The sequence below is a fragment of the Atractosteus spatula genome, chromosome 4 (genome assembly GCF_055471065.1).
Source record: "Atractosteus spatula isolate fAtrSpa1 chromosome 4, fAtrSpa1.hap1, whole genome shotgun sequence".
In the NCBI taxonomy this organism is placed as follows: Eukaryota; Metazoa; Chordata; class Actinopteri; order Semionotiformes; family Lepisosteidae; genus Atractosteus; species Atractosteus spatula.
The window spans coordinates 34,027,426-34,039,945 of record NC_142709.1 but is presented as its reverse complement, the minus strand read 5'-3'; the positions used below and the strand labels follow the sequence as shown (position 1 = coordinate 34,039,945).

The following is a 12,520-nucleotide window of genomic DNA, read 5'->3' as shown; positions in this document are numbered from 1 at the left end:
CCTGCGGTTTCCCTTGCGCTGCCTGTCCTGGGTCGAGGGCTTTGCGGAAAGAGAGAGTGCCCCTCTATTCAGGCTCCCATCTTCTTAGCCCTTCCGTTAGCCACTCCCCCCCCCCCACCCAGGGGGTTTTCCACTGCTTATCAGGAGGAGGCCTGGGTCGTTTGAGAACTGGGAGTATGCAGACCTTAGGTGTTATGGGCCCTATCACTTCTTTGTTTCCTGCCCCCTCCCCCTCTGCCCAAGGTGTGGTTCAAACTGGCTCAGCAGCCACTCACACCTCTGTGCCTCAGTACCTAAGGTGTGTTAATTGCTTCCTGTCAGGATGGCCAGTGTCTTCTTAACCTGTTGCTAATTGTGACCTGTTCGTCATCTGCATGAGGCGATCGTCAGTGCTCGCGGAACAAAAGAGAAGGGGGCGCTTTTAGGGCTTGGCGGTTGTGCTTCGACCAAAGCCATCTTCTGAGCACCTTAGAACACTCTCAGGCGCATCCAGTACACACCATTAGGAGAAACACGTTCCACAGCAGAGGGATGACACTTCTACTTGAAATGCGAGCTCTTTCAGAAAGAACGAGCACACTGCGAATTAGTGCAAAAGTCGACTCTGGTGGGACTCGAACCCACAACCTTTGAATGCCTTCACACACTCACCGTCTAGAAGTCCAATGCGCTATCCATTGCGCCACAGCTCACCTGACCTTTCACCCGAACCTTTAACCCTACCGTTCTGTGACATCACCAGTTACTTTAGAATTCTACACATTCCTGTGTCCACAGCACGGAGGACAGTGTCCCAGATCTGAAGCAGGAAAATCAGACGCAATACAGATCGTATTGTACACTGTCACAAGAGGGGTTCCCGTGCGGATCCTATTCCTTCTGGAGGCAGACTCTGTCCTGAGGTTCCATAGTGTAGTGGTTATCACGTCTGCTTTACACGCAGTAGGGCCTGGGTTCGATCCCCAGTGGAACCAAGATCGTTGTTCCTCCTAACCCCGTCCCCCGAAAGCCATCGCATCCTTCCTTTAACGTGATGAGTAAAATAGTAAAGATGTCTCTACCGTGAAATACTTGCAGCGTTAATGGTGTCAGAGCAAGGTGATCGCTCGGACGTGGTCTACTCCTGCCTCGTGTGCGACTGCGCTTCCTAGCAAACACAAAGGGGCTGCTGGTCTCCCTCAAGTTTTCCACAGTTCCTGTTCATCTCCCAGAATCACCAATGCACACACTGACTAGAAAAAGACATGAATATCACACGAGTTCCCCTTTTATGTTCTAAGTACATCAACATTCACTATTACCCCAAGACACAGAAAACCAGCATCTGCAGCCCCAAAAGATACTTCCAAGGGCCACAATGGATTCCCACGGGTCAGCAGTCCTTTTAGGTAACAAAGAGAGGGCGTTAGAAAGTCTATGACGCTACAAAGAAGAGCAGCTGCACATAGAAGAGGGATGCCACACATCCAATTTCCCAAATCTCTCTTTGGGCTATGTGGGGAGTCCTCCTGCAGGCTGCACCATGCATTCCCCTCATTTCAATAGCGGTTCACCAGGCCAGTTTCTATGGTCCTTGCCTAGAGCTAATCAAAGTCTCTGCACAGTACCTCCATTCCACTGCCAATGGCTCGCGTGATCTGCAGTTCCTGGACCCATGGTTCCTCTCCTGTGTGGTCTCGCAGCCTGCGGTTTCCCTTGCGCTGCCTGCCCTGGGTCGAGGGCTTTGCGGAAAGAGAGAGTGCCCCTCTATTCAGGCTCCCATCTTCTTAGCCCTTCCGTTAGCCACTCCCCCCCCCCACCCAGGGGGTTTTCCACTGCTTATCAGGAGGAGGCCTGGGTCGTTTGAGAACTGGGAGTATGCAGACCTTAGGTGTTATGGGCCCTATCACTTCTTTGTTTCCTGCCCCCTCCCCCTCTGCCCAAGGTGTGGTTCAAACTGGCTCAGCAGCCACTCACACCTCTGTGCCTCAGTACCTAAGGTGTGTTAATTGCTTCCTGTCAGGATGGCCAGTGTCTTCTTAACCTGTTGCTAATTGTGACCTGTTCGTCATCTGCATGAGGCGATCGTCAGTGCTCGCGGAACAAAAGAGAAGGGGGCGCTTTTAGGGCTTGGCGGTTGTGCTTCGACCAAAGCCATCTTCTGAGCACCTTAGAACACTCTCAGGCGCATCCAGTACACACCATAAGGAGAAACACGTTCCACAGCAGAGGGATGACACTTCTACTTGAAATGCGAGCTCTTTCAGAAAGAACGAGCACACTGCGAATTAGTGCAAAAGTCAACTCTGGTGGGACTCGAACCCACAACCTTTGAACATCTTCACACACTCACCGTCTAGAAGTCCAATGCGCTATCCATTGTGCCACAGAGCCACTGCTCACCTCACCTTTCACCCGAACCTTTAACCCTACCGTTCTGTGACATCACCAGTTACTTTAGAATTCTACACATTCCTGTGTCCACAGCACGGAGGACAGTGTCCCAGATCTGAAGCAGGAAAATCAGACGCAACAGCTGGAATACAGATCGTATTGTACACTGTCACAAGAGGGGTTCCCGTGCGGATCCTATTCCTTCTGGAGGCAGACTCTGTCCTGAGGTTCCATAGTGTAGTGGTTATCACGTCTGCTTTACACGCAGTAGGGCCTGGGTTCGATCCCCAGTGGAACCAAGATCGTTGTTCCTCCTAACCCCGTCCCCCGAAAGCCATCGCATCCTTCCTTTAACGTGATGAGTAAAATAGTAAAGATGTCTCTACCGTGAAATACTTGCAGCGTTAATGGTGTCAGAGCAAGGTGATCGCTCGGACGTGGTCTACTCCTGCCTCGTGTGCGACTGCGCTTCCTAGCAAACACAAAGGGGCTGCTGGTCTCCCTCAAGTTTTCCACAGTTCCTGTTCATCTCCCAGAATCACCAATGCACACACTGACTAGAAAAAGACATGAATGTCACACAAGTTCCCCTTTTATGTTCTAAGTACATCAACATTCACTATTACCCCAAGACACAGAAAACCAGCATCTGCAGCCCCAAAAGATACTTCCAAGGGCCACAATGGATTCCCACGGGTCAGCAGTCCTTTTAGGTAACAAAGAGAGGGCGTTAGAAAGTCTATGACGCTACAAAGAAGAGCAGCTGCACATAGAAGAGGGATGCCACACATCCAATTTCCCAAATCTCTCTTTGGGCTATGTGGGGAGTCCTCCTGCAGGCTGCACCATGCATTCCCCTCATTTCAATAGCGGTTCACCAGGCCAGTTTCTATGGTCCTTGCCTAGAGCTAATCAAAGTCTCTGCACAGTACCTCCATTCCACTGCCAATGGCTCGCGTGATCTGCAGTTCCTGGACCCATGGTTCCTCTCCTGTGTGGTCTCGCAGCCTGCGGTTTCCCTTGCGCTGCCTGTCCTGGGTCGAGCGCTTTGCGGAAAGAGAGAGTGCCCCTCTATTCAGGCTCCCATCTTCTTAGCCCTTCCGTTAGCCACTCCCCCCCCCCCACCCAGGGGGTTTTCCACTGCTTATCAGGAGGAGGCCTGGGTCGTTTGAGAACTGGGAGTATGCAGACCTTAGGTGTTATGGGCCCTATCACTTCTTTGTTTCCTGCCCCCTCCCCCTCTGCCCAAGCTGTGGTTCAAACTGGCTCAGCAGCCACTCACACCTCTGTGCCTCAGTACCTAAGGTGTGTTAATTGCTTCCTGTCAGGATGGCCAGTGTCTTCTTAACCTGCTGCTAATTGTGACCTGTTCGTCATCTGCATGAGGCGATCGTCAGTGCTCGCGGAACAAAAGAGAAGGGGGCGCTTTTAGGGCTTGGCGGTTGTGCTTCGACCAAAGCCATCTTCTGAGCACCTTAGAACACTCTCAGGCGCATCCAGTACACACCATAAGGAGAAACACTTCTACTTGAAATGCGAGCTCTTTCAGAAAGAACGAGCACACTGCGAATTAGTGCAAAGGTCGACTCTGGTGGGACTCGAACCCACAACCTTTGAATGCCTTCACACACTCACCGTCTAGAAGTCCAATGCGCTATCCATTGCGCCACAGAGCCACTGCTCACCTGACCTTTCACCCGAACCTTTAACCCTACCGTTCTGTGACATCACCAGTTACTTTAGAATTCTACACATTCCTGTGTCCACAGCACGGAGGACAGTGTCCCAGATCTGAAGCAGGAAAATCAGACGCAACAGCTGGAATACAGATCGTATTGTACACTGTCACAAGAGGGGTTCCCGTGCGGATCCTATTCCTTCTGGAGGCAGACTTGGTCCTGAGGTTCCATAGTTTAGTGTTTATCACGTCTGCTTTACACGCTGTAGGGCCTGGGTTCGATCCCCAGTGGAACCAAGATCGTTGTTCCTCCTAACCCCGTCCCCCGAAAGCCATCGCATCCTTCCTTTAACGTGATGAGTAAAATAGTAAAGATGTCTCTACCGTGAAATACTTGCAGCGTTAATGGTGTCAGAGCAAGGTGATCGCTCGGACGTGGTCTACTCCTGCCTCGTGTGTGACTGCGCTTCCTAGCAAACACAAAGGGGCTGCTGGTCTCCCTCAAGTTTTCCACAGTTCCTGTTCATCTCCCAGAATCACCAATGCACACACTGACTAGAAAAAGACATGAATATCACACGAGTTCCCCTTTTATGTTCTAAGTACATCAACATTCACTATTACCCCAAGACACAGAAAACCAGCATCTGCAGCCCCAAAAGATACTTCCAAGGGCCACAATGGATTCCCACGGGTCAGCAGTCCTTTTAGGTAACAAAGAGAGGGCGTTAGAAAGTCTATGACGCTACAAAGAAGAGCAGCTGCACATAGAAGAGGGATGCCACACATCCAATTTCCCAAATCTCTCTTTGGGCTATGTGGGGAGTCCTCCTGCAGGCTGCACCATGCATTCCCCTCATTTCAATAGCGGTTCACCAGGCCAGTTTCTATGGTCCTTGCCTAGAGCTAATCAAAGTCTCTGCACAGTACCTCCATTCCACTGCCAATAGCTCTCGTGATCTGCAGTTCCTGGACCCATGGTTCCTCTCCTGTGTGGTCTCGCAGCCTGCGGTTTCCCTTGCGCTGCCTGTCCTGGGTCGAGGGCTTTGCGGAAAGAGAGAGTGCCCCTCTATTCAGGCTCCCATCTTCTTAGCCCTTCCGTTAGCCACTCCCCCCCCCCCACCCAGGGGGTTTTCCACTGCTTATCAGGAGGAGGCCTGGGTCGTTTGAGAACTGGGAGTATGCAGACCTTAGGTGTTATGGGCCCTATCACTTCTTTGTTTCCTGCCCCCTCCCCCTCTGCCCAAGGTGTGGTTCAAACTGGCTCAGCAGCCACTCACACCTCTGTGCCTCAGTACCTAAGGTGTGTTAATTGCTTCCTGTCAGGATGGCCAGTGTCTTCTTAACCTGTTGCTAATTGTGACCTGTTCGTCATCTGCATGAGGCGATCGTCAGTGCTCGCGGAACAAAAGAGAAGGGGGCGCTTTTAGGGCTTGGCGGTTGTGCTTCGACCAAAGCCATCTTCTGAGCACCTTAGAACACTCTCAGGCGCATCCAGTACACACCATTAGGAGAAACACGTTCCACAGCAGAGGGATGACACTTCTACTTGAAATGCGAGCTCTTTCAGAAAGAACGAGCACACTGCGAATTAGTGCAAAAGTCGACTCTGGTGGGACTCGAACCCACAACCTTTGAATGCCTTCACACACTCACCGTCTAGAAGTCCAATGCGCTATCCATTGCGCCACAGCTCACCTGACCTTTCACCCGAACCTTTAACCCTACCGTTCTGTGACATCACCAGTTACTTTAGAATTCTACACATTCCTGTGTCCACAGCACGGAGGACAGTGTCCCAGATCTGAAGCAGGAAAATCAGACGCAATACAGATCGTATTGTACACTGTCACAAGAGGGGTTCCCGTGCGGATCCTATTCCTTCTGGAGGCAGACTCTGTCCTGAGGTTCCATAGTGTAGTGGTTATCACGTCTGCTTTACACGCAGTAGGGCCTGGGTTCGATCCCCAGTGGAACCAAGATCGTTGTTCCTCCTAACCCCGTCCCCCGAAAGCCATCGCATCCTTCCTTTAACGTGATGAGTAAAATAGTAAAGATGTCTCTACCGTGAAATACTTGCAGCGTTAATGGTGTCAGAGCAAGGTGATCGCTCGGACGTGGTCTACTCCTGCCTCGTGTGCGACTGCGCTTCCTAGCAAACACAAAGGGGCTGCTGGTCTCCCTCAAGTTTTCCACAGTTCCTGTTCATCTCCCAGAATCACCAATGCACACACTGACTAGAAAAAGACATGAATATCACACGAGTTCCCCTTTTATGTTCTAAGTACATCAACATTCACTATTACCCCAAGACACAGAAAACCAGCATCTGCAGCCCCAAAAGATACTTCCAAGGGCCACAATGGATTCCCACGGGTCAGCAGTCCTTTTAGGTAACAAAGAGAGGGCGTTAGAAAGTCTATGACGCTACAAAGAAGAGCAGCTGCACATAGAAGAGGGATGCCACACATCCAATTTCCCAAATCTCTCTTTGGGCTATGTGGGGAGTCCTCCTGCAGGCTGCACCATGCATTCCCCTCATTTCAATAGCGGTTCACCAGGCCAGTTTCTATGGTCCTTGCCTAGAGCTAATCAAAGTCTCTGCACAGTACCTCCATTCCACTGCCAATGGCTCGCGTGATCTGCAGTTCCTGGACCCATGGTTCCTCTCCTGTGTGGTCTCGCAGCCTGCGGTTTCCCTTGCGCTGCCTGCCCTGGGTCGAGGGCTTTGCGGAAAGAGAGAGTGCCCCTCTATTCAGGCTCCCATCTTCTTAGCCCTTCCGTTAGCCACTCCCCCCCCCCACCCAGGGGGTTTTCCACTGCTTATCAGGAGGAGGCCTGGGTCGTTTGAGAACTGGGAGTATGCAGACCTTAGGTGTTATGGGCCCTATCACTTCTTTGTTTCCTGCCCCCTCCCCCTCTGCCCAAGGTGTGGTTCAAACTGGCTCAGCAGCCACTCACACCTCTGTGCCTCAGTACCTAAGGTGTGTTAATTGCTTCCTGTCAGGATGGCCAGTGTCTTCTTAACCTGTTGCTAATTGTGACCTGTTCGTCATCTGCATGAGGCGATCGTCAGTGCTCGCGGAACAAAAGAGAAGGGGGCGCTTTTAGGGCTTGGCGGTTGTGCTTCGACCAAAGCCATCTTCTGAGCACCTTAGAACACTCTCAGGCGCATCCAGTACACACCATAAGGAGAAACACGTTCCACAGCAGAGGGATGACACTTCTACTTGAAATGCGAGCTCTTTCAGAAAGAACGAGCACACTGCGAATTAGTGCAAAAGTCAACTCTGGTGGGACTCGAACCCACAACCTTTGAACATCTTCACACACTCACCGTCTAGAAGTCCAATGCGCTATCCATTGCGCCACAGAGCCACTGCTCACCTCACCTTTCACCCGAACCTTTAACCCTACCGTTCTGTGACATCACCAGTTACTTTAGAATTCTACACATTCCTGTGTCCACAGCACGGAGGACAGTGTCCCAGATCTGAAGCAGGAAAATCAGACGCAACAGCTGGAATACAGATCGTATTGTACACTGTCACAAGAGGGGTTCCCGTGCGGATCCTATTCCTTCTGGAGGCAGACTCTGTCCTGAGGTTCCATAGTGTAGTGGTTATCACGTCTGCTTTACATGCAGTAGGGCCTGGGTTCGATCCCCAGTGGAACCAAGATCGTTGTTCCTCCTAACCCCGTCCCCCGAAAGCCATCGCATCCTTCCTTTAACGTGATGAGTAAAATAGTAAAGATGTCTCTACCGTGAAATACTTGCAGCGTTAATGGTGTCAGAGCAAGGTGATCGCTCGGACGTGGTCTACTCCTGCCTCGTGTGCGACTGCGCTTCCTAGCAAACACAAAGGGGCTGCTGGTCTCTCTCAAGTTTTCCACAGTTCCTGTTCATCTCCCAGAATCACCAATGCACACACTGACTAGAAAAAGACATGAATATCACACAAGTTCCCCTTTTATGTTCTAAGTACATCAACATTCACTATTACCCCAAGACACAGAAAACCAGCATCTGCAGCCCCAAAAGATACTTCCAAGGGCCACAATGGATTCCCACGGGTCAGCAGTCCTTTTAGGTAACAAAGAGAGGGCGTTAGAAAGTCTATGACGCTACAAAGAAGAGCAGCTGCACATAGAAGAGGGATGCCACACATCCAATTTCCCAAATCTCTCTTTGGGCTATGTGGGGAGTCCTCCTGCAGGCTGCACCATGCATTCCCCTCATTTCAATAGCGGTTCACCAGGCCAGTTTCTATGGTCCTTGCCTAGAGCTAATCAAAGTCTCTGCACAGTACCTCCATTCCACTGCCAATGGCTCGCGTGATCTGCAGTTCCTGGACCCATGGTTCCTCTCCTGTGTGGTCTCGCAGCCTGCGGTTTCCCTTGCGCTGCCTGTCCTGGGTCGAGCGCTTTGCGGAAAGAGAGAGTGCCCCTCTATTCAGGCTCCCATCTTCTTAGCCCTTCCGTTAGCCACTCCCCCCCCCCCACCCAGGGGGTTTTCCACTGCTTATCAGGAGGAGGCCTGGGTCGTTTGAGAACTGGGAGTATGCAGACCTTAGGTGTTATGGGCCCTATCACTTCTTTGTTTCCTGCCCCCTCCCCCTCTGCCCAAGGTGTGGTTCAAACTGGCTCAGCAGCCACTCACACCTCTGTGCCTCAGTACCTAAGGTGTGTTAATTGCTTCCTGTCAGGATGGCCAGTGTCTTCTTAACCTGCTGCTAATTGTGACCTGTTCGTCATCTGCATGAGGCGATCGTCAGTGCTCGCGGAACAAAAGAGAAGGGGGCGCTTTTAGGGCTTGGCGGTTGTGCTTCGACCAAAGCCATCTTCTGAGCACCTTAGAACACTCTCAGGCGCATCCAGTACACACCATTAGGAGAAACACGTTCCACAGCAGAGGGATGACACTTCTACTTGAAATGCGAGCTCTTTCAGAAAGAACGAGCACACTGCGAATTAGTGCAAAAGTCGACTCTGGTGGGACTCGAACCCACAACCTTTGAATGCCTTCACACACTCACCGTCTAGAAGTCCAATGCGCTATCCATTGCGCCACAGCTCACCTGACCTTTCACCCGAACCTTTAACCCTACCGTTCTGTGACATCACCAGTTACTTTAGAATTCTACACATTCCTGTGTCCACAGCACGGAGGACAGTGTCCCAGATCTGAAGCAGGAAAATCAGACGCAATACAGATCGTATTGTACACTGTCACAAGAGGGGTTCCCGTGCGGATCCTATTCCTTCTGGAGGCAGACTCTGTCCTGAGGTTCCATAGTGTAGTGGTTATCACGTCTGCTTTACACGCAGTAGGGCCTGGGTTCGATCCCCAGTGGAACCAAGATCGTTGTTCCTCCTAACCCCGTCCCCCGAAAGCCATCGCATCCTTCCTTTAACGTGATGAGTAAAATAGTAAAGATGTCTCTACCGTGAAATACTTGCAGCGTTAATGGTGTCAGAGCAAGGTGATCGCTCGGACGTGGTCTACTCCTGCCTCGTGTGCGACTGCGCTTCCTAGCAAACACAAAGGGGCTGCTGGTCTCCCTCAAGTTTTCCACAGTTCCTGTTCATCTCCCAGAATCACCAATGCACACACTGACTAGAAAAAGACATGAATATCACACGAGTTCCCCTTTTATGTTCTAAGTACATCAACATTCACTATTACCCCAAGACACAGAAAACCAGCATCTGCAGCCCCAAAAGATACTTCCAAGGGCCACAATGGATTCCCACGGGTCAGCAGTCCTTTTAGGTAACAAAGAGAGGGCGTTAGAAAGTCTATGACGCTACAAAGAAGAGCAGCTGCACATAGAAGAGGGATGCCACACATCCAATTTCCCAAATCTCTCTTTGGGCTATGTGGGGAGTCCTCCTGCAGGCTGCACCATGCATTCCCCTCATTTCAATAGCGGTTCACCAGGCCAGTTTCTATGGTCCTTGCCTAGAGCTAATCAAAGTCTCTGCACAGTACCTCCATTCCACTGCCAATGGCTCTCGTGATCTGCAGTTCCTGGACCCATGGTTCCTCTCCTGTGTGGTCTCGCAGCCTGCGGTTTCCCTTGCGCTGCCTGTCCTGGGTCGAGGGCTTTGCGGAAAGAGAGAGTGCCCCTCTATTCAGGCTCCCATCTTCTTAGCCCTTCCGTTAGCCACTCCCCCCCCCCCACCCAGGGGGTTTTCCACTGCTTATCAGGAGGAGGCCTGGGTCGTTTGAGAACTGGGAGTATGCAGACCTTAGGTGTTATGGGCCCTATCACTTCTTTGTTTCCTGCCCCCTCCCCCTCTGCCCAAGGTGTGGTTCAAACTGGCTCAGCAGCCACTCACACCTCTGTGCCTCAGTACCTAAGGTGTGTTAATTGCTTCCTGTCAGGATGGCCAGTGTCTTCTTAACCTGTTGCTAATTGTGACCTGTTCGTCATCTGCATGAGGCGATCGTCAGTGCTCGCGGAACAAAAGAGAAGGGGGCGCTTTTAGGGCTTGGCGGTTGTGCTTCGACCAAAGCCATCTTCTGAGCACCTTAGAACACTCTCAGGCGCATCCAGTACACACCATAAGGAGAAACACGTTCCACAGCAGAGGGATGACACTTCTACTTGAAATGCGAGCTCTTTCAGAAAGAACGAGCACACTGCGAATTAGTGCAAAAGTCGACTCTGGTGGGACTCGAACCCACAACCTTTGAACATCTTCACACACTCACCGTCTAGAAGTCCAATGCGCTATCCATTGCGCCACAGAGCCACTGCTCACCTGACCTTTCACCCGAACCTTTAACCCTACCGTTCTGTGACATCACCAGTTACTTTAGAATTCTACACATTCCTGTGTCCACAGCACGGAGGACAGTGTCCCAGATCTGAAGCAGGAAAATCAGACGCAACAGCTGGAATACAGATCGTATTGTACACTGTCACAAGAGGGGTTCCCGTGCGGATCCTATTCCTTCTGGAGGCAGACTCTGTCCTGAGGTTCCATAGTGTAGTGGTTATCACGTCTGCTTTACACGCAGTAGGGCCTGGGTTCGATCCCCAGTGGAACCAAGATCGTTGTTCCTCCTAACCCCGTCCCCCGAAAGCCATCGCATCCTTCCTTTAACGTGATGAGTAAAATAGTAAAGATGTCTCTACCGTGAAATACTTGCAGCGTTAATGGTGTCAGAGCAAGGTGATCGCTCGGACGTGGTCTACTCCTGCCTCGTGTGCGACTGCGCTTCCTAGCAAACACAAAGGGGCTGCTGGTCTCTCTCAAGTTTTCCACAGTTCCTGTTCATCTCCCAGAATCACCAATGCACACACTGACTAGAAAAAGACATGAATATCACACAAGTTCCCCTTTTATGTTCTAAGTACATCAACATTCACTATTACCCCAAGACACAGAAAACCAGCATCTGCAGCCCCAAAAGATACTTCCAAGGGCCACAATGGATTCCCACGGGTCAGCAGTCCTTTTAGGTAACAAAGAGAGGGCGTTAGAAAGTCTATGACGCTACAAAGAAGAGCAGCTGCACATAGAAGAGGGATGCCACACATCCAATTTCCCAAATCTCTCTTTGGGCTATGTGGGGAGTCCTCCTGCAGGCTGCACCATGCATTCCCCTCATTTCAATAGCGGTTCACCAGGCCAGTTTCTATGGTCCTTGCCTAGAGCTAATCAAAGTCTCTGCACAGTACCTCCATTCCACTGCCAATGGCTCGCGTGATCTGCAGTTCCTGGACCCATGGTTCCTCTCCTGTGTGGTCTCGCAGCCTGCGGTTTCCCTTGCGCTGCCTGTCCTGGGTCGAGCGCTTTGCGGAAAGAGAGAGTGCCCCTCTATTCAGGCTCCCATCTTCTTAGCCCTTCCGTTAGCCACTCCCCCCCCCCCACCCAGGGGGTTTTCCACTGCTTATCAGGAGGAGGCCTGGGTCGTTTGAGAACTGGGAGTATGCAGACCTTAGGTGTTATGGGCCCTATCACTTCTTTGTTTCCTGCCCCCTCCCCCTCTGCCCAAGGTGTGGTTCAAACTGGCTCAGCAGCCACTCACACCTCTGTGCCTCAGTACCTAAGGTGTGTTAATTGCTTCCTGTCAGGATGGCCAGTGTCTTCTTAACCTGCTGCTAATTGTGACCTGTTCGTCATCTGCATGAGGCGATCGTCAGTGCTCGCGGAACAAAAGAGAAGGGGGCGCTTTTAGGGCTTGGCGGTTGTGCTTCGACCAAAGCCATCTTCTGAGCACCTTAGAACACTCTCAGGCGCATCCAGTACACACCATTAGGAGAAACACGTTCCACAGCAGAGGGATGACACTTCTACTTGAAATGCGAGCTCTTTCAGAAAGAACGAGCACACTGCGAATTAGTGCAAAAGTCGACTCTGGTGGGACTCGAACCCACAACCTTTGAATGCCTTCACACACTCACCGTCTAGAAGTCCAATGCGCTATCCATTGCGCCACAGCTCACCTGACCTTTC

General features: G+C 51.4%; 9 non-coding genes across 9 annotated transcripts; 6 read left to right on the top strand and 3 right to left on the bottom strand.

Annotated features, from left to right (window-relative positions):
• Positions 1-901: 901 nt before the first annotated feature.
• trnav-uac (transfer RNA valine (anticodon UAC)) lies at positions 902-974 on the top strand. The gene has a single exon. It is a non-coding gene; the product is annotated as a tRNA-Val (tRNA).
• Positions 975-2,599: 1,625 nt separating this feature from the next.
• On the top strand, positions 2,600-2,672 carry trnav-uac (transfer RNA valine (anticodon UAC)). Its single transcript has one exon. It is a non-coding gene; the product is annotated as a tRNA-Val (tRNA).
• A 1,284-nt stretch (positions 2,673-3,956) lies between these two features.
• On the bottom strand, positions 3,957-4,049 carry trnar-ucu (transfer RNA arginine (anticodon UCU)). The gene is made up of 2 exons: positions 4,013-4,049; positions 3,957-3,992 (listed from the first exon to the last, which is right to left on the bottom strand). It is a non-coding gene; the product is annotated as a tRNA-Arg (tRNA).
• A 1,908-nt stretch (positions 4,050-5,957) lies between these two features.
• On the top strand, positions 5,958-6,030 carry trnav-uac (transfer RNA valine (anticodon UAC)). Its single transcript has one exon. It is a non-coding gene; the product is annotated as a tRNA-Val (tRNA).
• A 1,306-nt stretch (positions 6,031-7,336) lies between these two features.
• On the bottom strand, positions 7,337-7,429 carry trnar-ucu (transfer RNA arginine (anticodon UCU)). The gene is made up of 2 exons: positions 7,393-7,429; positions 7,337-7,372 (listed from the first exon to the last, which is right to left on the bottom strand). It is a non-coding gene; the product is annotated as a tRNA-Arg (tRNA).
• A 226-nt stretch (positions 7,430-7,655) lies between these two features.
• On the top strand, positions 7,656-7,728 carry trnav-uac (transfer RNA valine (anticodon UAC)). Its single transcript has one exon. It is a non-coding gene; the product is annotated as a tRNA-Val (tRNA).
• A 1,609-nt stretch (positions 7,729-9,337) lies between these two features.
• trnav-uac (transfer RNA valine (anticodon UAC)) lies at positions 9,338-9,410 on the top strand. Its single transcript has one exon. It is a non-coding gene; the product is annotated as a tRNA-Val (tRNA).
• Positions 9,411-10,717: 1,307 nt separating this feature from the next.
• Positions 10,718-10,810, bottom strand: trnar-ucu (transfer RNA arginine (anticodon UCU)). Its single transcript has 2 exons — positions 10,774-10,810; positions 10,718-10,753 (listed from the first exon to the last, which is right to left on the bottom strand). It is a non-coding gene; the product is annotated as a tRNA-Arg (tRNA).
• A 226-nt stretch (positions 10,811-11,036) lies between these two features.
• Positions 11,037-11,109, top strand: trnav-uac (transfer RNA valine (anticodon UAC)). Its single transcript has one exon. It is a non-coding gene; the product is annotated as a tRNA-Val (tRNA).
• Positions 11,110-12,520: the final 1,411 nt, after the last annotated feature.